Below are 20,196 nucleotides of genomic sequence, written 5' to 3'. Positions count from 1 at the left end.
TTAAGGAAAGCCCAAATTTTAAAAACCAGTTTGGGGTCAAGGAAAACTGGTCTGGATTCTGCCCTCGGGGCTGTCAGATGTCACCCTCTGCCTTCTCTGTTCCAGATGAGCACCTGGATTTGCATAGAGCCAAATGCCAAGGCAGTCTTCCTGTTCCCTCCTTCCCTCTATGCCTTTGGGATGGAAACGTCTTGAAGGCAGGGGTTTTGTCTGTTTTGCTTACTCCAGTATCTCCAGGACCTAGACCTGTGCCTGGCACAAAGTAGGTGTACTTTTTCTGTTGAATGAATGAATGAATGAGTGAATGATTAGAGGAACGTGTGATGGAGGAGGAGGTAGGTGAGGGACTGAGGAAGAACTGCAGGCATCACTGACTGGCTGAGTGACTGTGGACAGTTCACATCACCTCTTGGGGCCTCGCTTTGCTCACCTGTAGAATGGGCGTGGCTCAGGGCCTTTGAAAAGCAATTTGACCAAGTGTGCAAGAAACCCATATGACTCACTGACCCAGTAATTCCATTCCAGCCAAGGAGATATCCCTAAATATGGAAAAAGGAAAGCTTTACATTTGGTACAATGATCTACCAAAATATATTATTATTTTTTTTTCTTTTTGTGGTACGCGGGCCTCTCACTGTTGTGGCCTCTCCCGCTGCGGAGCACAGGCTCCGGACACGCAGGCTCAGCGGCCATGGCTCACGGGCCCAGCCGCTCCGTGGCATGTGGGATCCTCCCGGACCGGGGCACGAACCCGTGTCCCCTGCATCGGCAGGCGGACTCCCAACCACTGCGCCACCAGGGACGCCCAACCAAAATATATTATTTATAACATTGAAAAACTGGAAATAACTGAGATGTCCGACAATAAGGGAATGGCTAAATAAACTATGGAACTTCCACTTGACAAAATATTAGGCAGCCAATAAAAATGAGATTCAGAGAAGAGGAAAAAGAAACGAGGTTATAGGGAGTAAAATAACCAGAAAAGTGCCCATGATATAATGGCAAGTCAAAAAGGCAGGATACCACCGTTTTGTTTTTTTTCTTTTAATATACAGTATGATCTCAGCCAGGTTTAAAAAAAGGTCCCAAACAAAAAACTATGGAAGGAAATACATCAAACCTTAACAATGATTGTCCTGGGTGGTGGGGCTGTGAGTGGTGATTTTTCTTCCTTATTTTGACTTTTGTGCATTTTTCGTAAGTGAACATGTATTGTTGCTTTTATAGTAAAGACATTAAAAATGAAAAAGAATTTGAATTTGGGAGTGGGAGTCTATGCAGCCTAAGATCTGCCGAGATCTCTGAGAGGGAAGGTCAAACTCACCTCCAGGGAGTCAGAGAAGGTTCTGGGCTTGGGGTTGGAATCCGAGTCCAGAACCAGGGCTGTGTGACCCTGGGCAAATCACTCCACCCCTTTGGGCTTCAGTGGTGTCCCCTGGCAAATGGGGCCTGGTTCCCTACTTTACAGTAGCAAGAACAGCACAAGAACGTGGCTTTCTAAGACTTCCGGAACTCTGACCGAATGAACGCAATGGCATCGTTATCAGCTCCTGGGAAGGCCAGTTCTGCTTTCAGACACCTCGGGAAGATGTCAGCGTCTTTGTTAGGGAGTCCTTGGGAGTATTTTTGGCCCCTGAGGTACAGATGTTCCTGACTCATTTTGGAAAGTAAAACTGGGGTAATTTCCAGAAATGCGTCAGTGTGTGGAGGCGGAGCAGGGCTAGGGGCTTGGAATTCTGGGTTCTGATCCCAGCTCTGCCCCCACTGCTGTGTGACCTTGGGCAAGTCACTCAGCCTTCGTGGCCTCAGCTTCCCCTATGCCACAGGCTCTGGACACAGTGGTCACTAAGATTCCTAAACTCTCTCTGTTCACATGAGGCCATCTCACCCTGGCCCTCAGGGGCAGGGACACAGGAGTCTGAGAGGCAGCCCCTTACTGGCTGGGGTCCCTGGAACCTCCCATGTGTGGCCTGCGACCTCATTTCCGGTCCGTCATTCCCTGGGAGAGTGTGGGGTAGGATGGGTGGTTTGGGGGGACATGTCCCAGCAGGTCTCTGGAAGCTCAGTCTGCACGATGGGATTACCCTCAGTTTCCCTCAGCACCCACTTTCACATTTGACCCCTCAGAGGGTCCAGCGGTGTGGGGAAGGGCAGAGACTGCTTTCGGGCAGGCAGTGTGTACACGAAAAAGAGCGCCTGTGTGTGCGCAGCCCGCACGTATGAGTGATGAGTCCCATGCCTCCAGCCAGGAGTGACAGTCGCCCCATCCTCGGTGCCCCAAGAGACCTCAGAACCTCAGTCCTGGACACTCCCAGCCTCCTACTCTGACACACAGTAGATGTGTCCAACAAACCTGTCACGTCCCGTTAGCCGCAGATCAAGGTCCTCAGACCTAATTATGGTCTAATTAACCTGATGGTTAACACGTGTCCAGTGCTTTCCACAGGAGCCACAGCTGTGAATCTTCAGACAAATTCTGCGAGATACGCCCTGAAGCTCTTCAGCACCTACAGATGGGGAGCTGGAGGACAAGAGGGGTTAAGAAACTCGCCCACGGTCACACAGCTGGCATGGGGGCAGGGCCAGGATTTGAGCCCAGGCCGCCTGGCTCGAGTCCACACTTGTGACCCTGATGCTTTGAGATCATTTAGCCTCTTCCAGCTGCTGCTTTGGCAAATGAGGAGAGCTCAGCACAGGCCAGTGGCTTCCCAAGGTCACACAGTAAATGAGTGCAGAGCCCAGACCTGCTCCAGAACCCTGGCTTTGGGGAATGGAGTCTGCGCACTTGAATGCGAGAGGATCTGTCATCGTCATCCCTAACTTCTGTGCCCAGCACAGGCCAGTGGATGACACACCAAGTGGACCCAGGTAACTTCCTCGTTTGTCCATTCACTTATCCATCCATCTACTAAGCTCCTTCTTGGTGCCAGGCCCTACACCCGGCCCTGGGGTACAGAGATGGGCAGGACCCACCTTCTGCTCATAACCCAGGGACTTCCAGGAGGAGGTGACAGCTGAGATTTGGTCAGAGGGAGGAGGGAAGAAAGGGTGTTCTGGGCCCAGGGAACGGCTGATGCATTTGGGGAACCCCCATGGTTTCTAGAAGGGTTGCTGAAAGGGAAGGAGAGGAGGCTACCAGGGTCCGACACCACCGGGGGCCAGTGCGTGGGGAGGGGTGGGAAGGCAGATGGGAGTCAAAAGGGAGTCAGCCACTGACTGGGGGCCAGCTGCTCTGTCCACTGCCATCCACTCTGGAAGTCCAGGAGGGAGTGAGGGAGAGGAGATGCAGTTTATGAAGGATGTGGTTCCTGCCTTCCCAGGTCACAAGTGGAAGGGGAAGTGGGGGCTGGGGACTGGGGCTGGGTGGGGCTGAGGCCACGAGGCAGGAGGGGCGGCGGCAGAGCAGCACCCTAGCTCGGACCTGGGGGCGGGTGGGGCGGGCAGTTCTGCAAGTGCTAGTCTGTCAGAGGCAGGAAGGGGAGAGGGAAGTAGACCCAGCAGCCGGGCCCCTCTGACGGCATCTCCTGCTGCTGCTTCCTCACGCACTTCCCACTGGCCATGTTGCTGTTTCTCCAATGCATACAGCTCCTTCCTATCTCAGGGCCTTTGCACCTGCTGTTCCCTCTGCCTCAAATGGCTCTCTTCTTTTAATCATTCACCTCTTAAATGTCACCTGCTCAGAGAAAACACCCGACCCCTCTGCGCTGCACTGCCCCCTCCCCACCCCCCTTCCCCAACCCAGGACCACTTGATTGTACATTATTGCCCGCATCACTGCCTGCCTGTTTTTTTTTTAAATAAATTTATTTATTTATTTTGGGCTGCGTTGGGTCTTCATTGCTGCGTGCAGGCTTTCTCTAGTTGCGGCGAGCGGGGGCTACTGTTCGTTGCGGTGCGCGGGCATCTCATTGCGGCGCTTGGCTTGTTGCGGAGCATGGGCTCTAGGCGCGCGGGCTTCCGTAGTTGTGGCTCGCGGGCTTCCGTAGTTGTGGCTCGCGGACTTAGTTGCTCCAGGCATGTGGGATCTTCCCAGACCAGGGCTCGAATCCGTGTCCCCAGCATTGGCAGGCAGGTTCTTGACCACTGCGCCACCAGGGAAGCCCCACTGCCTGCCAATTTCCTCACTTGTTTTGAGAGTTGAAGGGGTGAGGGAGCGAGCCAGGAAGACCTCTGGGAGGAAAAGCAATCCTAGGCAGAAGGGATAGCATGAGCAAGGGCTCTGAGAAGGAATGTGCTTGATGAGTTTGGGGAAACTGCTGGAGTGGAGTGAAGGAGGGGAGAGTCGGGGGAGCTGAGGTCAGATAGGTCGTGGGGGCAGCGCGTGTAGGGCCTGTGGGTCGCCGTCAGGTCTTGAGGGAGATGGGAGACACTGGCAGGCATTGAGAAGAGGTGTCTCTGCTCCACGGGTGCGCTCTGGCTGCGGTGCAGAGAACAGACCGCGGGGTCGAGGGCAGAAGCAGGGAGACCAGTCAGCAGGCTACTGAGTTGTCCAGGCAAGAGGTAATGGTGGCCCAGATTAGGGTGGTGGGTGGAGATGTGAGAAGCAGTTGGATTCTGGATTTTTTCTTTTTAATTTATTTTTGGCTGTGTTGGGTCTTCGTTACTGCGCGTGGGCTTTCTCTAGTTGCGGAGAGTGGGGGCTACTCTTTGTTGCGGTGCGCAGGCTTCTCATTGCGGTGGCTTCTCCTGTTGCGGAGCACGGGTTCTAGAGTGCAGGCTCAATAGTTGTGGCACATGGGCTCAGTAGTTGTGGCGCACGGGCTTAGTTGCTCCGCGGAAGTGGGATCTTTCCGGACCAGGGCTTGAACCCATGTCCCCTGCATTGGCAGGTGGATTCTTAACCACTGCACCACCAGGGAAGCCCGGATTCTGGATTATTTTGAACATCAGTCCACCAGGATTTGCAATGGGTCATGTTCTAATTAGTTACAGCTACATAATGAACCAACCCCACACTTAGCAGCTTAAAACAACAAGAACCATTTTATTATTATTATTTTGTTGTTGTGGTTTTTTTTTTTTTTTTTTTTTTTGCGGTACGCGGGCCTCTCACTGTTGTGGCCTCTCCCGTTGCGGAACACAGGCTCCTGGCGCACAGGCTCAGTGGCCATGGCTCACGGGCCCAGCCGCTCCACGGCGTGTGGGATCTTCCCGGACCGGGGCACGAACCCGTGTCCCCTGCATCGGCAGGCGGACTCTCAACCACTGCGCCACCAGGGAAGCCCAAGAACAATTTTATTATTTCTCATAGTTTCTGTGAGTCATGAATTTGTGAAGGGCTTGGCTGGGTGGCCTGGCTTAGGGTCCCTCATGCAGTTGCAGCCAGTGGCTGCAGTGTGTGCTGGCCGGGTGTCTTTCTCCTCCTCCTGTCCTCTCTGGGCCCTTCTGTTTGGTCTCTCTATGTGGGCTGGTTGGGCTTCCTCCCAGCATGGTGACCCTCAGAGCCCCAGAGATGAGTGTCCCAAGAGAACCCTGCAGAAGGTGCACTGCATTTTCTGACCTTGCTCAGAAACCACAGAGCATTGCTTTTGCAAATTCCAAGTCCATCCAGATTGGAGGAGAGGGAACACGGGAGGAGCGTGTCTCCACGGGAGAAAGGTCAAGGTTGTGCTGTAAGAAGAGCATGAATACCGAATGCAAGGATACCGAATCACTCAGCGTGTTCACACCTCCGCTTCCTCATCTGTAAGAGGGAGCAGCTACACCCTAAGGATGGGATTCCTTCCACGTGAGCCATGCCTCTCACAGGGCCGGGCCTCAGTGAACGAGAGCTTCCCCTCCCCACTTCTTGCCAACCATGTTCGCTCCGTTCTGTGCAGCCTGGAGAGGTTCTCCTCTGCAGGGAAGATGGAAACAGCCAGGCTTTGAGCAGCTGTGCCTCTCGGCGGCCATCTGCCTGAGCCTGGGCTGCCCTCTTCCTTGTGTGTGTGTGTGCACAGGTGTGCTTGTGCTTGTGAGTGCATGCACACCCATGCGCTCAGGTGCCTCTGGGCGCATCTCTCTCCCAGGCAGGCCAGCAACGTCTCCTGAGCTCGCGCTCCGTGACGGCCCCCTCAGTCTCCGCTCCTCTCAGCCTCTGGTCAGCTGCTCCAGTGGAAACCTCGCCTCGGCCGCCACAGCCAGTTGCTCACCTGGTCCGAGGGTTCCTCTCAAACCCTCCACCTTTCCTGGACCAGGCCTGTCACCGTCACCTCCATCCTGCCGGGTCCCTCCATCCCCCTCGGCCCTCCTCGCCAGGACCCACACAGCAGCTGGCACTGCCTCGTCAAATGCAGGTGTGATCACGTCACTCCCCTGCTTACACAGAATTCTAGAAAGTGCAACATGACCGTACGAGAAGGCAGGCCAGTGGTTGCCAGGGGCGAGGGGTGAGATTCACTAGGAAGGGCCCCGAAGGGACCTTTAGGGTGAGAAAATGTTCTCCATCCTGGTGGAGGTGGTGGTTACCCCACTGTACACGTTTGAGGCTTGACAGCTGGTGACTTTCATGTATGTGCATGACGCCCTGATAGAGCCGACAACAAAACTATCCATCCACGTGCTTGTTGAACACCTACTGTGTGCCTGGCACTGGTCTAGGCACTGAGGCATAGCAGTGGACAAAACAGACAAGATCTCGTTCCTCATGGGTGCGGAGAGACGGCAGATGAAATAACTACAGGAACTATAACAGGCAGTGCTGCTATGGGGAACTTCAAAGCTGCCTGGGAGACAGGAGAGACAGCCCATTTTGAGGCCTTCAGTGACCTGTCCCCTCACCATTTCTCCCTCCCAGAGGTCTCCCTTTTAAAAAAATGTTTATTGGAGTCTAGTTGATTTATGATGTTGTGTTAGTTTCTGCTGTACAGCAAAGTGAATCAGTTATTCATATACGTATATCCACTCCTTTTTTAGATTCTTTTCCCATATAGTATTGTATTATATAGTATTCTTTTCCCATAGAGTATTGAATAGAGTTCCCTGTGCTATACAGTAGGTCCCTATTAGTGATCTATTTTATATATAGTAGTGTGTATATGTCAATCCTAATCTCCCAATTTATCCCCACTCCCCACTTTCCCCCCTGGTAGCCATAAGTTTGTTTTCTACATCTGTGACTCTATTTCTGTTTTGTAAATAAGTTCATTTGTACCATTTTTTTTCAGATTCCACATATAAGTGATATCATATGATAATTGTCTTTCTCTGACTTACTTCACTCAGTATGACAATCTCTAGGTCCATCCATGTTGCTGCAAATGGCATTATTTCGTTCTTTTTTACGGCTGAGTAATATTCTATTGCATATATGTACCACATCTTCTTTATACATTCGAGAGGTCTCCTTTTGAGGCTGTTCCCCAGTGGCCCGGGGTGGAGCCAGGCTCTGGGCGTAGGGTCCCAGCAGGAGGAGATGCCAGCAGGAGGAGGCGTGTGCACACCCGGGCACACTCACACACATGTACCTCTTGGCTCTCCCACACACGTGATAAGAGCTGATGCGAATCAGTCTTCCCAGCAGCCCTTGGAGACAGGTCACGATCCCATTTTACAGATGGGGAGCTGGGTAGTTGCCCCACCTACAGAGGGCCGGGATCTGAAGCCAGGCTCTGGGGTCTGGTGTCTGTGGCTCTTCATAGAGACCAGCAGGTACTGGGGACACCGGTTTCCAGTGTCTCCTGCCCATCCAGAGGCCCTGTGTCCCACACACGTCCCCACCTCAGAGCTTACAAAGCTGTCTCCCACCCTGAGATGGGAGTAGGGTGGGTCGATTACCCCTGTTCTGCAGAAGAGGAAACTGAGGGAGAGGGATGGTTACGGGTCTTGCTCAAGGTCACGTGGAGGTTAATGGCACAACCAGGACTAGACCCCACTTCCCTGACTCCTGGTCCGCTGCTCTGGCCCCGCCCTCCAGGAGTGTTGAGCGGCCGGTCACTGCCAAGTGCACCGCCCTCCTGCTGAACAGACTCAGCGGGAGTTTTCTGGAGAGCTGTGGGCAGAGGGAGGTGTGCGTGGGCAGCGGTGGATCAAGGGCACTGGGCGGAGAGCCTTTCCAAAGGTGCGGAGTGTCCAGCCTGGCCTTGAGGGGGCTCTGGGCTGGAACGGGAATCGGAGCCAGCCCCTGTGAGGAGCCGGATGTCCTGGGTCCTACAGTCATTCTTGGGACTGGCCCTGTGGGGACCGAAACACAGCAGGTGTGCCTCGTCCAGGCCCATCTGATGTGGCGGCTTGTCCCAGCCAGGGGAACAGGGACTACGGAAGACTCTGGAACCTGGACCCCTGAGCGTCCAGGGTCAAGGCCTGGGGTGGGAGGAACCCGAGCAGACCCTGTGCCCCTGTCAGTGGGAGGGCCATGTCCCCTTGGCACCTGTCTGGAGGTGAGGAGTGCCGGCCTCGGAAGTGCGGCTTCCAGCCCATCCTCGCTCTCTGTCCTCTGCAGGAGGCCGTGCCTGGACAAGCATTGTTTGCAGGTTTAAAAATAAAGGCATCTTGGCCTGGGCCCTGCTGGCAGAGGGGGGGAGGGGGCCTGAAGGGCATCTGGCTGGCAAAGGAGACCTCACCAGCTCCACCACCAGCAAAACTGGGAGTGCGGGGGGTCCCCAGAGAATTGCTGGCCCCTCAGCTTTCCTGCCATGAGAGGCACAGGAGGGTGGGTGTCTGGGTGCTGACTACTCTCTCCTCAGCCACTCAAGTGTGCCTCTCACCCTCATCAGATGCTTCCAACAACCTAGGGCTGCTGGGGTACACTAGCACCCCAATACCTTCTTTCCCCTACCCGCTAACAATGATAGCTGTCCCGATGGCTCTGGTGGAGAAGGCACTATTATTATTACCACTGGACAAGTGAGGAAATCAAGGCTCAGAGAGGTTTAGTAACTTGGTCAAGGCCACACAGCTCATCAGTGGAGGAGCCAGGACTCAACAGAGGTCTGTCTGGCTCCTGAGCCAGGACCCTAACCAGGTGCTGCACTGCCCCTGGCCACTCCGGTGTCCCATCTCTCCCGGTCTCTGGTCCCAGCACAGCAAAGAAGCTTACTATTCCCCCTAGGCGGCCAGGGGACACAGGGATAGGGAAACCGAGCAGGAGAGGGTAGAGGAGGGAGGGAACCAACAGACAAGGAGCGCTGGAGAGTGTCAGGCCCTGGGGGTGGGGTGGGGGGTACCTTATTGCATTCTCACCCCATGTCCTTGTGCAGGGGCATCATCTTCATTTTGTAGATGAGGAAACTGAGGCCCAGAAAGTCCATCACTGTCAAGATGGGATTTGAACCTAGATCAGCTTCGGCCCAAAGCTCTTTTCCTCACTCCTGGTGTAATAGGAATCTCAGAGAGCGCTCTCTCCCCTCACCCCCAGCAGGGCTGCAGGGTAAACCTAGAGGCACTGAGGATGTGGGCCTGGAGGGAAGAGTGGGATGGGGGCACTGTTGCTAGGGAACCAGCTTCCCTGCTCCTGGAGGGATGGTGAGTAGAGAGACAGCAGGTCAGCAGTTCTGGGAGCCCTGGGGGCCGCTTCAGTGCGGGATGTCCCCCACCTGAGAAGCGGCAGGCAGGGCCCAGCCCTCCCCTGGCTCCCGGCTGACAGCCACCCCATTCCAGACAAGATCCGGTGATTCCCCCATCCGCCCCCGAGGCCTCTACCAAGGTTGGCACGCCGCTGCTGGCACCGGAAAGCCACATTCCAGAGGCCCTCACAGCTCCCTGCCAACGCCGGAGTCTTGCAGAGCAGGAGAGCGGGGGCTTCTGAGAGGGAAGAGGGCTGCGGTGGGGGAGGACTGTGGGAGGGGCTTGGTCATCCCTAGTTTACTCACCCCCTCCCCAACCAGAGCAGGCAGGGCCCACGGCACAGCCTACAGACTGGCAGAACTGGGCTGAGGGCGGCCTCTCAGACAGGATGCTCTTGAGAAAAACACATCCTTTTCAGGTGGCAAGGCACCTCTTACTACCTCCTATAAAACGTTTTCCAGGCAGAGGTCCAACTTGCTGTGTGACCTTGGGCAAGACACATACCTTTTCTGGGCCTCAGAGACCCATGAGAGGACTACAGCAGGTAAATTTTGCAGGTGCCTCTAGAAAACAGCTTTCATTGTGCCAAGACGTTAGGCTTCAGCGTCCTCCCTGGTCCCCCTGCTGTCCCGTCTCTACCCAGCAGCCAACAGATTCTCTTAAATCTGTGAGTCAGGCACGTGGCTCATCGTCCTGGGGGAGGGGCACGCGTCTCACACAGGGAATGTTACCCTGGCTTCTTCTCCATCTGGCCCCTGTTGCCTCCTTTTCCTGCAACTGCCCACCCTTATCCCTACTGGGAGTGGTCTCCTGGCCCCCTGGCTGCCCCAACTCTACAAGTTTCTTCTCTCCAAGGCGTCCGCCCTTGTCCTTCCTCTAGCCTGGAGGTCTTGGCACCACCCAGATCTTCGAATAGCTCTTTCTGGTCATCCAAGACCCAGCTCAAAGGTCACCTCTAGAGAGGCCTTCCCTGCCCCCTTTCTCTGAAGCCGGGCCCTCTGCCCACGTTTTGCGATCACATCTCTCTGATTTCTTTCCTTCATAACATGTGTCACAATGGAGACGATTTGGTCATTTATTGTTTACTTGCCGATTATCCTTCTTCCTCTGATCTGTTTACTCCAGGAGGGCAGGCTTATCTTCTTTCCCAGCACTGGGCCCAGCAGAGAGCAGGCACTCAATACATCTTTCTTGAACGGGGTGATGAGACTTTGTGTTTCTTCCAACACATCCAAGCCCCTGGTTTGTCAGTGTGAGCCCCTTCCCTGGGTGCGTGCTCTTCCCTCCCTCCGAGGCCTCCCCCAGCCCAAGCTTGTGGCAAAGTTCCTGGAGACTCAGCTCTGGACCAAGCAGCCTGAAGGGCTGGGCAGGACAGGAGGGAGAGAGGGAACTAGGACTCGTGACCCCTGATCCCCTGGCTTTTCGTTCCCCAAGAGCAAAAGCGCAGCCCTGGACCTGGAAAACCCCCGGGTCTGGCTGCTGGGCAGGCGGTTCCGGGGTGACCTCATCGCCTTGAAAGGAGGGCAGCAGGGGCAGGAAGCAGAGGACGCATCAGATGGGCTAAATTTAGAGCATTTGATTCAGCCCAGGCAGGACAATATTCCTGGAGTCCCCATTGTTTGTGAGGGGCCAGAGGGCAGGCTGTCCACTGAATGGCTGGGTCTGAGCCATGCCAAGCTGTCTGGGCATGCAGGGGTGGGGGGGCGGCGGCCCCCTCCCTACTGGAGGAGAAGCCAGGCCAAGGGTCAGCAGGGCAGAGCCAGGTGGGGTGCAGACACTGGGGGCGCTGCCCTTGGGATTAAGGCCAAAGGTGGGAAGGAGGGTGCCTCACAGGCGAGAAGGGAGCTCTGGGTAGCCCTGCTCGCAGCTGCTCCGCTGTGCGACCCTCTCAGCAGCCAGGGCCGCCGTCAGTCTTCCCGCTGCTCTGCCACTTTACAGCCGGGGTGGGGCTGAGATCTAAGGAATGAGCTGCCGAAGGCCACATAGACGCCCTGTATCCTGACTCCCATCCAGGGTCCACAGCAATCAGCTGTACCCCCAGCCTGCGGCCCTCCCACCGGGACAAGTGCCCTGTCCCCAGCTTAGCCCCCTCCCCAGCAGGCCAGGCAGCCACAGGGGGACAGGAGAGGGTGGCTCAGCCTGCGCAGGCTCCAGAACCTGTTGCCATGGCAACGCGGGGTCCAGGCCTGCCCTGCTCTGGAGATGAGCCTGCAGCTGGGGACTTCCTTGGGCTAGCAGGCAGTGTGGGCTGGGGCTGCCCTCTGACCCCCCGCCTGCCAGAGCCCGGGACTGGGCCAGCAGCCTGGTCTAGCTGCCTGGACTGATCCCACTGGCTAAGCCGGTGATCCCTGAGGGTGTCCTGTTTCTGAACCCACGCCTCATGTCCACACCGTGGCCGGGCAGCCAAAAGAGGGTGGGGACTGTCCCTCGTTCACGGCCACCCTGGTGGGGGAAGGCTCAGCAGCCCAAGTGTCCAGGAACCTTGTGCTCCCGTCTAAACTCCCACCACCCATCCTGCAAGTCCCACTGAGGCCCAGGGAACTCCCTGGGCCACCTGCCTTGGAAATGGGGGAAGGAGACCAGAAGTTCCAAGAGACCTGCTCTTCCCACTGACTGTGACAGGTGAAGGGAAAGGACCCAATGCTTCGATGCTCAGAACTTGGCCCCTGCTCTCCGTCCTCTTCCCAGCTCAGGGAGGGCTTCGGGAAAGAAGCCCACCCAGTCCACCCTGCCCCATGTTCCAGGTGAGTGAACTGAGGGTCTGAGCTAGGAAGAGGCTTGTCTGAGACCATGCGTGGGATGGCAGCTTTGCCCGTTCCCCTGGGCTCTGCCCACTGCGGGTCTGCGGGCACCAGATCTCCTCCGCCTGCAGCCCCACTGCCCTGCCCGGGGCGGCGGCCCAAGGCTGTTCACTGCTCCTCTTGATTTCACATCATGACTCATGTTATCATGTTCTCAGGAGCTGAGTAACCACCTGAGTTATTTATACCCTGGCTAAGCAGGCTTCCTTCCCTCCTCCCAGAACGCAGGCAGGCAGGACGGGTGGGGGAGGGGAGGAACCTGGGAGGGGGAATGCGGACTGGCAAGAGACAAGTGAGCCCCCTCCCACCATATCCCCTCCCCTGGGGTACCACCCCCATAAAGCGCCCAAAAATAGCGGTGACTATCCCAGCACGACAGGATAGGCCTGTATCTATGGCATCGATTCATAGGTATTATGATGGTTTGGGGAGGGGGGAATTCCTTTCCAGAGCGAGTCACCCGTCTGGAAAAATAAAGAAGGAAAAAGCTGAAATTTTTTCCTTCCATCAAAACAGGAAGGAGCTGGGAGAGGTGGGGGATGGACGGAGAAATGATAGGTGGAGGCCGAGATGCACCCTCCACCCTGTGGTGGTCTTCTGGGAGGGGAAGCCCCCCGGATGTCCGCACACAGGGCCCCAGTGACCTCGGGGGCTGGCGCTGAGTGTCCCCCATGCGGGCCACCGCCGGCTCCCCGGGGCATTTTCGTCCTCCCTGACTCCCAGGCCTGTGTGCTTTCATGGACACACACGGATGCCCACATGCACACAGACCCATGTCCTCCCCCGACCTCACACAGACACACACGCCCATCTCCGCCAAAGCCCACAGGAGAAAAGAGCTCACTCTGGGTGGGTGGAACTTGCGGAGGGGTCTGCCTTTCTGACCTTTGTTTTTCCCTCCCCTTGAGCACTGCCCTGGGAGTCCTGCGACTAAAGTTCAAATCCTGCTTTGCTCCAACTCTAACGGGCAGGGTGATCTTAGAGAAGTCAGTTTCCCTCTCTGAGCCTCAGTTTTCTCATCTGTAATAAGGGTATGGTCATCCCCATGGTGCTTCCCTCTGGGGCAACCTGTGGGGACCGCCTTGTGCAAGTGAGGGGAATCACAACCACAGCTCCCGTTTACCCAGCGCTCTCTCTGTGCTAAGCACCTACATTTGGTCGCTGGATTAACCTCGTGACCAAATGTGGAAGGTTCCAGAATCATCCTCATCTATGGCCCGGAGGGCAGGAACTAGCGAAGGGTCACACAGCTGGGATGTGGTGGAGGCTGGCACAGTTCACACCCAAGGAAGAATGAAAGGGATCCCGTCAGAGCCCCGAAGAAGGGGTGGGAGAGGAGGAGAGGAAGGAGGAAGGTGGCCCAGCTTCCTTGGGCCTCAAGTTGCCACTGGGTCCATTGATGACAACTCCGTGGCTTCAGCAGGGATGTGCCTGGTGGCCAGGGAGCGTTATGCCCGCTGCCGTGGTGGTTACTATTAAGACGATTAGTCACTCCCGCCGGGCTGCCCTCTGTTTGCTTGTTGACTTACATAAGCACTACCTGCGGATGTTTGTACAGTTGTCTCGGTCTTTCTGTCTTCCACCTGCCTGCCTCAGCCTGTAAGCCCCTCAAGGGCAGGGGGCTCCAGAGAAGTGAGCTGGCAACGCAACACCCAATTCCCTGTGAGGACAACTCCGGGGCACCACACGGGGCACGTCTGAACATACTCCCCACAGCCAGGTGTGTTGGGACCCCATTAGGCAGATAAGCACGTTGCGGTCCTAGACTGTTCTTCTCCGAGCCCAGCACTGGACTGGCCCAGGACGGCTACCCCAGCAGGTGTAGCTCTGAAGCCCATGGCACTGGTTTACATCTGGCTTGGCCACCTCCTGACCATGTGAATCAGGGAAGTTGTGTGATCTCTCTAGGACTCAGTTTTCTTGTCTGTAGAATGGGGATAATATACTTCGCTCTCCCTGGATTGTCAGGTGGTTCAGGGGTTGAGCAGTGAAATCACGCTGTTGGGCCATTCGGGACCCATGCTTTAAGTCAGTGCTCCTCAAAATGTGCCCATGGATCACCAGGGCTCCTCTTAAAATTCAGATTCTGACTCTGCAGGTATAGGGTAGGCCTGGCACTGTGCATTTCTAACAAGCCCCCTGGGGATGCGGCTGCTGGTTGGTGGGCCTCCTGGGAGGAGCAACGGTGGGGGTCTAGACCACGGTGAAAAGGTACTAACCGCACAGCGTGTTGAGCGAGCGCGCGGTGCCGGGCACTGGGCTGGCGCCTTCACAACATTTCTCCCGTTCCATCCTCAGAGGAGCCCTGCCGGGCAGACTCCAGACAAAGAAACTGAGGCTCAGAGAGGTCGATGCCCTGCCCATTACATACAGCCAGTAACTGGCACCTGCAGGGTCTCAAAGACAGGCCTGCGGGGCTTACCCAGCAGGGTCCTTGTCCATCAATCCAAACCCTTCCCTCCTGCACCCAGCACCCCCCCCCACCCCGCACCCCGGCTCACAGTCCCTGCCCTCAAGACACTCGCCCTGGTGAGGACCTAAGACACACCTAAGGACGTGGCAATAGTCTCAAGTGACCTCCAGGCAGTGGTGGGAAGGGACAACGTGCTAGGGGAAGGGAAGAGAACTCACCCCCAGGAAAAGCTCCCAGCGGGCAGGCAGGCTGGGTGAGGAAGTGGGTGAGACCTGGGATGGAGAGGAGCATGAAGGGGACACCACGAGTAAAGGTGTGATTTGGGGTAAAAATAAGCCATCGGCTATTCCTTGTGAACCCCAACCGCACCCAGCCCTTTCCCTCCCACCCATGTGCTTCCAGCCCTCTCCCATGGAACACCCTTCCAGAATCACCGCCCTGGGGGCCCTCTCCACTGCAGAGGAGGGCCAGGGGTCCCTGGAGTTGGCAGACTGTCACCCATTTCTGCCCTTGACTCACTGCGTGACTTTGGGCAAGTCACATGATGTCTCTGAACCTCAGACGTCCCTTGGGAACGCCCGCAGCTTGTACTGCGTGGTCAAGGTCTTGAACATCGAAGCCGTGTCAGACCTCCTCCCAAAGGGGAGCTTCCTGATGGCAGTGGTGGGAGATGGGGATGCGGGTGGTAAGCTGAGGCAAGGGAGAGAGGAGGGCCAGGACAGGACCATGCCTACCTCCCACGTGCATTCCCTTTCTAGCAGCCTCTAGAGTCCCCCGCCCGGTACGGTGGGGCATCATTCATGAGGCTCCTTCAGCAAGGGGTCCAGACCAATGCCCACCAGAGGGCCCGCCCCAGAGAGGGGTGGAGCTAGGCCAGACTCTGTGGGTGAGTGAGGGCAGGGCTCAGGTGAACTGGGCACTTGGGCGTTTTCCTCTTCGCCTGGCTGGCAGATGGGCGCAGATATCCAGAGAGTGGTGTTGGCACCAGCTGCCGAGGCGCAAATCCCAGCCCTGCCCCCACTCATCCCTGATCTTGCAGAGCTGCCCCAGGCCTTGGTTTCCCCATCTGTAAAATGGGAGTGATCACGGCTCCTCTCTTGAGGCTTAACTGAGTGAATACACCTGAAGGGCTTGGAGCGAGTTGCCAAGAAAGTGAGTGCCATGTAAGCATTTGCTCTTATAAACATTGATGGAAAACGTGTGACTTTTACACTGTGGCTGGGTTCCCACTCTTTGCACAGGCCCTTTGTGTTTCCTGCAGTTCCAAATATATTCCTCTGGAAAGCTGGTAAGGGTGTGTGTGCTGTCCTAGCTGGACCCCCACCAAGGCGGGCTGCCTGTTACCTGCCTGTCCCCATCCCTTCCAGAATTCCTAGTCAAATCTTCAGCAGCCGGCAGCCAGGACACCCTGCTTCGGAGAGGGCTGGCTAAGCCAGATCCTGCAGGCAGCTTCCCAGCCCCGGGGTGGTAGGTGGGTTCCGGGGGCCACGGCGTCCAGCCCTGCACAGCCTCCTTCATCCAGCTTGCGAAATTTGTTTACTTTTCTGCGTGCAAAGTGGCATGAAAAGCTCGGCGGCTCTGATCCAGGCCACACAGGGAGGCGTCGTGGAACGGGGAGATGGCAAAAGTGCGGGTTTGGGCGTGACGGTCCTGGATTCAAATTCTGACACTGTGACTTCCTTGCTGGGCGACGCTGGGCAAGCTAGTATCCCTCTCTGAGCCTTAGTGCCCCCTCCCCCAGGTATGAACACGATGACAAGAGCACCAGCCCTCCAGGAAGCAGGTAAGGACACAACCAGCCTTGTTCCTTTGCTGCTAAAATGGTAATAATTGCTGTACTTCTCTCCATGCTGTCAGTTCTGGTAAAACTCTTGGCCCAGGGCCTGGCCCAGGGCGAATGCTCTGGAAGTGAGCTTGTCACAATTAGCAGGGTGCTCCAGGCCCAGCAGGTGAGCACCAGAAGGTGCAGTGAGAATGGCCCTTCTCTAAGGGAGAGCCAACCAGGTCCCGGGTAGGTCATCTCCCAGCCTGTCTGGCCCAGCTCCCCTCACCCTGGGGCGCTTCGCTCCATTTCCAGCCAGCTTCCAGGACAGGTAGATCAGAGCTGCCCGTCCAAACATCCTCTTCCTTGTCTGGAGACTGAAGGAGCTAAAAATGCATTGCCTTGGCCCTGGGAAAACAAACATGACGCTTCCCTTGCCTTTGTATACAGGACACGAGGCCCAAGGCCGCAGAGGCAGTGCAGTGGGCTCCTCCAGGCTTCCCCAGGCCTGGGGGCAGGGGGTCTGTCTATCTGCCTTCCTGGGGTCTCTTCTGCCTCCTTGTTACTCACGGCCACAGTGGCCAGGGCCTCGCCAGGGTGGGGGGTCTCTAACAGAAGTGGTGGGGCACTCGGTGAGGACACCACCCCCGCCCCCCGCCCCAAGGTGACAGGCTTGTGGCCTTCCCAGCTGTGCACTCCACTCCTAGCCCTGCCCCTGGAACTCACAGGTGGGTGTGTGCGTGCACGTACGCGTGCAGCTTGGAGTGATAATAATGATCACAGGAATAACCGACAACGTACTTGGAGTGCCCGCTCCTGCTTTCCACACAGGATGTGTTGTAACTCATTTCACTCCATAAGGTAATTACTATAGTCATCCACGTTTTACAGATGAGGAAACTGAGGCTCAGAAAGGTCGAGTGACTTGTTCAAGGTCACCGGCTAGTAAATGGCAGAGCGGGGGCTTTGAACCCAGGCAGTCTTTGCTGGGAAGCCTTGTCCCTTGCCCTCTCTAAGCCTCAGTTTCCTCATCTGTAAAATGAGCACATGCGATGTAATACCTCTCTCCCTGGGTGACCGTGAGGGTGAAGCAAGGGCAAAGCCTTGCTGATGGGGAGTCAGGGGACCGGCCAGTGAGGGGGCTGGGGGAGCTGATGGCAGCTACAGGGCGTGGGCGCAGAGGATGCCCTTTGCCATCATACAGCCTGGGCTGGGGTCTCAGGCCATCTGTGGCCTGGCCTTGGACTGTCCCCAGTTTGGAGGTCCAGTTCCTCTTCCATCAAGCTGGGAAAAGCAAACTTGCCTGGCATGGGTGTTCCCAGGGCTCCCGCAGCAGAGCGGCGCTGCCCAGGACACATCATTCCCACCCTTCTGGACTTGAGGGCACAAGTCTGCCCATGGGATTGAAGCCAGCTCTTTCCTCAGCCCCTAGCCCCCAATCCCATGGTGTGAGATGCTTTAAACGGACGAGAGCTTAGATTGCTCTAAACGCAGTCCAAAAGCCCCCAGCCTTGGGCAGGCCCCCTCCAGCACCTAGCTGAGGGCTGTGGCCCCTCGTTTTTCCACGTGGCTCAGACCTACTGGGAGTGGAAGGGGTGAGAGTTATGGGAGTGTGGCCCCCCGCCCTGCAAAACCTGCTCCCAGCCCTCCTGGAAAGCCTGGTTCCTCAGCAGCCCCAGTGCCACAGATGGGTTGGGGTCTTCCCGGGGTCTGTGAGGGCAGTGCCCCTCAGATATCCTGTGCATCTCAGTTTAGAGGCTCATGTTACAAGCTCCCCCACCCCCCTGCAACTCGTTCCACCCTTCAGGCGGGTGGAACCAACAGGCCAGGAAGAAACAGGCAAGATGTTTACTCATTCATTCGTTCCTTCAGCAGACATTTATTGAGCAACTATTGTACGGTAGGAGCTGGAATGGGTGCAGACCCATAGCTGGAGTCTAGTGCTAGACCCATATAGGGACAATGACAATACTGTGGGGGACGTGCTCTGGGGACCCAGAGCGAGCACCGAGTCTGGGGGCTCTTCCTGGAGGAGGTGTCGGCTAAGACGAGCCTGACAGGAGGAAAAGGAGGGGGTGTTCTTCCCCCACCCTCAACATGGGCGTGGTGTCTGCAAGGAGAGGTGCTACAGGAAAGGGGTTCTGCTCAGCACGGCATTCAGGCCGAGGTGCCACGTGGTCCCTGCTGCCTCTGCTGTCCCAGTCCTGCCGCTCCTAACCAGTGCGCAAAGCCATCTCAATTTACGTCTGCCTCACTCAAGAGCCGGGCGGTCCCAGAGTGCCAGGAGTGGCTCTCCTTCCCCTTTCCTTTTCCCAGTGCTTGACACAGCAAACCGCAGGTGCCCGATGCTGCCGCTCCCAGGAGCCCTGCCCCATCACATCCCCCCTGAGGCCGAGCTGTGTGCTCCCTCGTTGTGCTCCTACAGCACTTTGTATGTGAGTCAGAGCTCACATTGGTCCAGCACCCTCAGCTGGCAAAGTGCTTTGCGGGTATTCGTGTGTTTGATGCTCACCGAAGCCCTGTGTAAGAAGTGTCGTTGCGGTCATCGTCATCGCCGCCAGGACACAGCACAGCATGGTGGCTGAAGCAAGTGTGTGGGCTCTGCAGCTGGACTACTTGGGTTCCAGTCCTGACTCCACCACTATGTGACCCTGAACTCTGTGGCTATGTGACCTTGAACAAGTTGCTTCACCTCTCTGTGCTTCGATGTCTCCATTCATAAGAGTAAACATATCTCATTGGAGCATTGAGAAACCACGTGCAGAGTAGGAAGAACACCACCAACCATAAGGCACCTCAATAATAACAGTGGTGGCTATTGTCAATTATAAATAAGGACACAGAAGATCAAAGTCAAGAACACCTAGCTGTCCAGCGGAGCAGGCTTTTATCTCTAAGTCTCTAGACTTCAGGTCTTGTGTTTGGGGATTATCTTCCTATCTCCCCCACCCCATCTCCCTTGTCACCCTCTCTCCTGATTTATCTGTTTATGCGTCTGCCTGTCCTTCAAAATGGGGGCTCCTCCAGGGCAGTATCGGCATCATGCCGTCTCCCCAGTGCCTGGAACAGTGTCTGTTCCGGTGTCTGAGGGAACACGCAAAAGCTTTGTCGAAGGAATGATGTACTCCGTGTCCCAGGCATCCTGCTCTGTGCTTCCACACAGATTACCTCATCTGAGCCTCCAGACCACGCTATGAAGTAGATAGAAATCTTTCGACAACAGTATTGAGCTACAATAAAGCACTTATCAGTCTAGATATGTGTGAATACTCGTGAACTCATCATCACCAGCAAAGATGACAAACATTTCCACCACCCCTAAAAATTTCCCATGCCTCTTGGAAATCCCTCCCTCCCTCCAATTACAGTTGTCTCTCCAGTGTACAGGGAAGGAAGTCGAGGGACTGAGAAGTTGGCCAGCAAGTGGCCGTTGCAGTATTTGAACCAAGGTGACCTGCCCCTGGCCCGCCTCTTGGCCACCGTGCCATGCTGCCTAGGCAGTAATGGGCAGAGGGCGGGTGCGTGTGGCTGTTTGTAGAGAGGCCCTCCTGGGACATCCGCCCTCCCTGCTGCCCCCGCTCAGGGCCAAGAAGACAATTCATGAAGAGACGGTGAGTGTGCCTGTCTCAGTGACTAAGGGTGTGTGCACACGTGAGGAGCAGGCTGCCACCCCGTAGGGATGTTTGGGTACAAAGGGCAGATGACACAGACAGCACAACGGGACCAGATAAAGG

This window comes from Delphinus delphis, chromosome 11 (genome assembly GCF_949987515.2).
Source record: "Delphinus delphis chromosome 11, mDelDel1.2, whole genome shotgun sequence".
NCBI lineage: Eukaryota > Metazoa > Chordata > Mammalia > Artiodactyla > Delphinidae > Delphinus > Delphinus delphis.
This window is presented reverse-complemented; position numbering follows the sequence as displayed.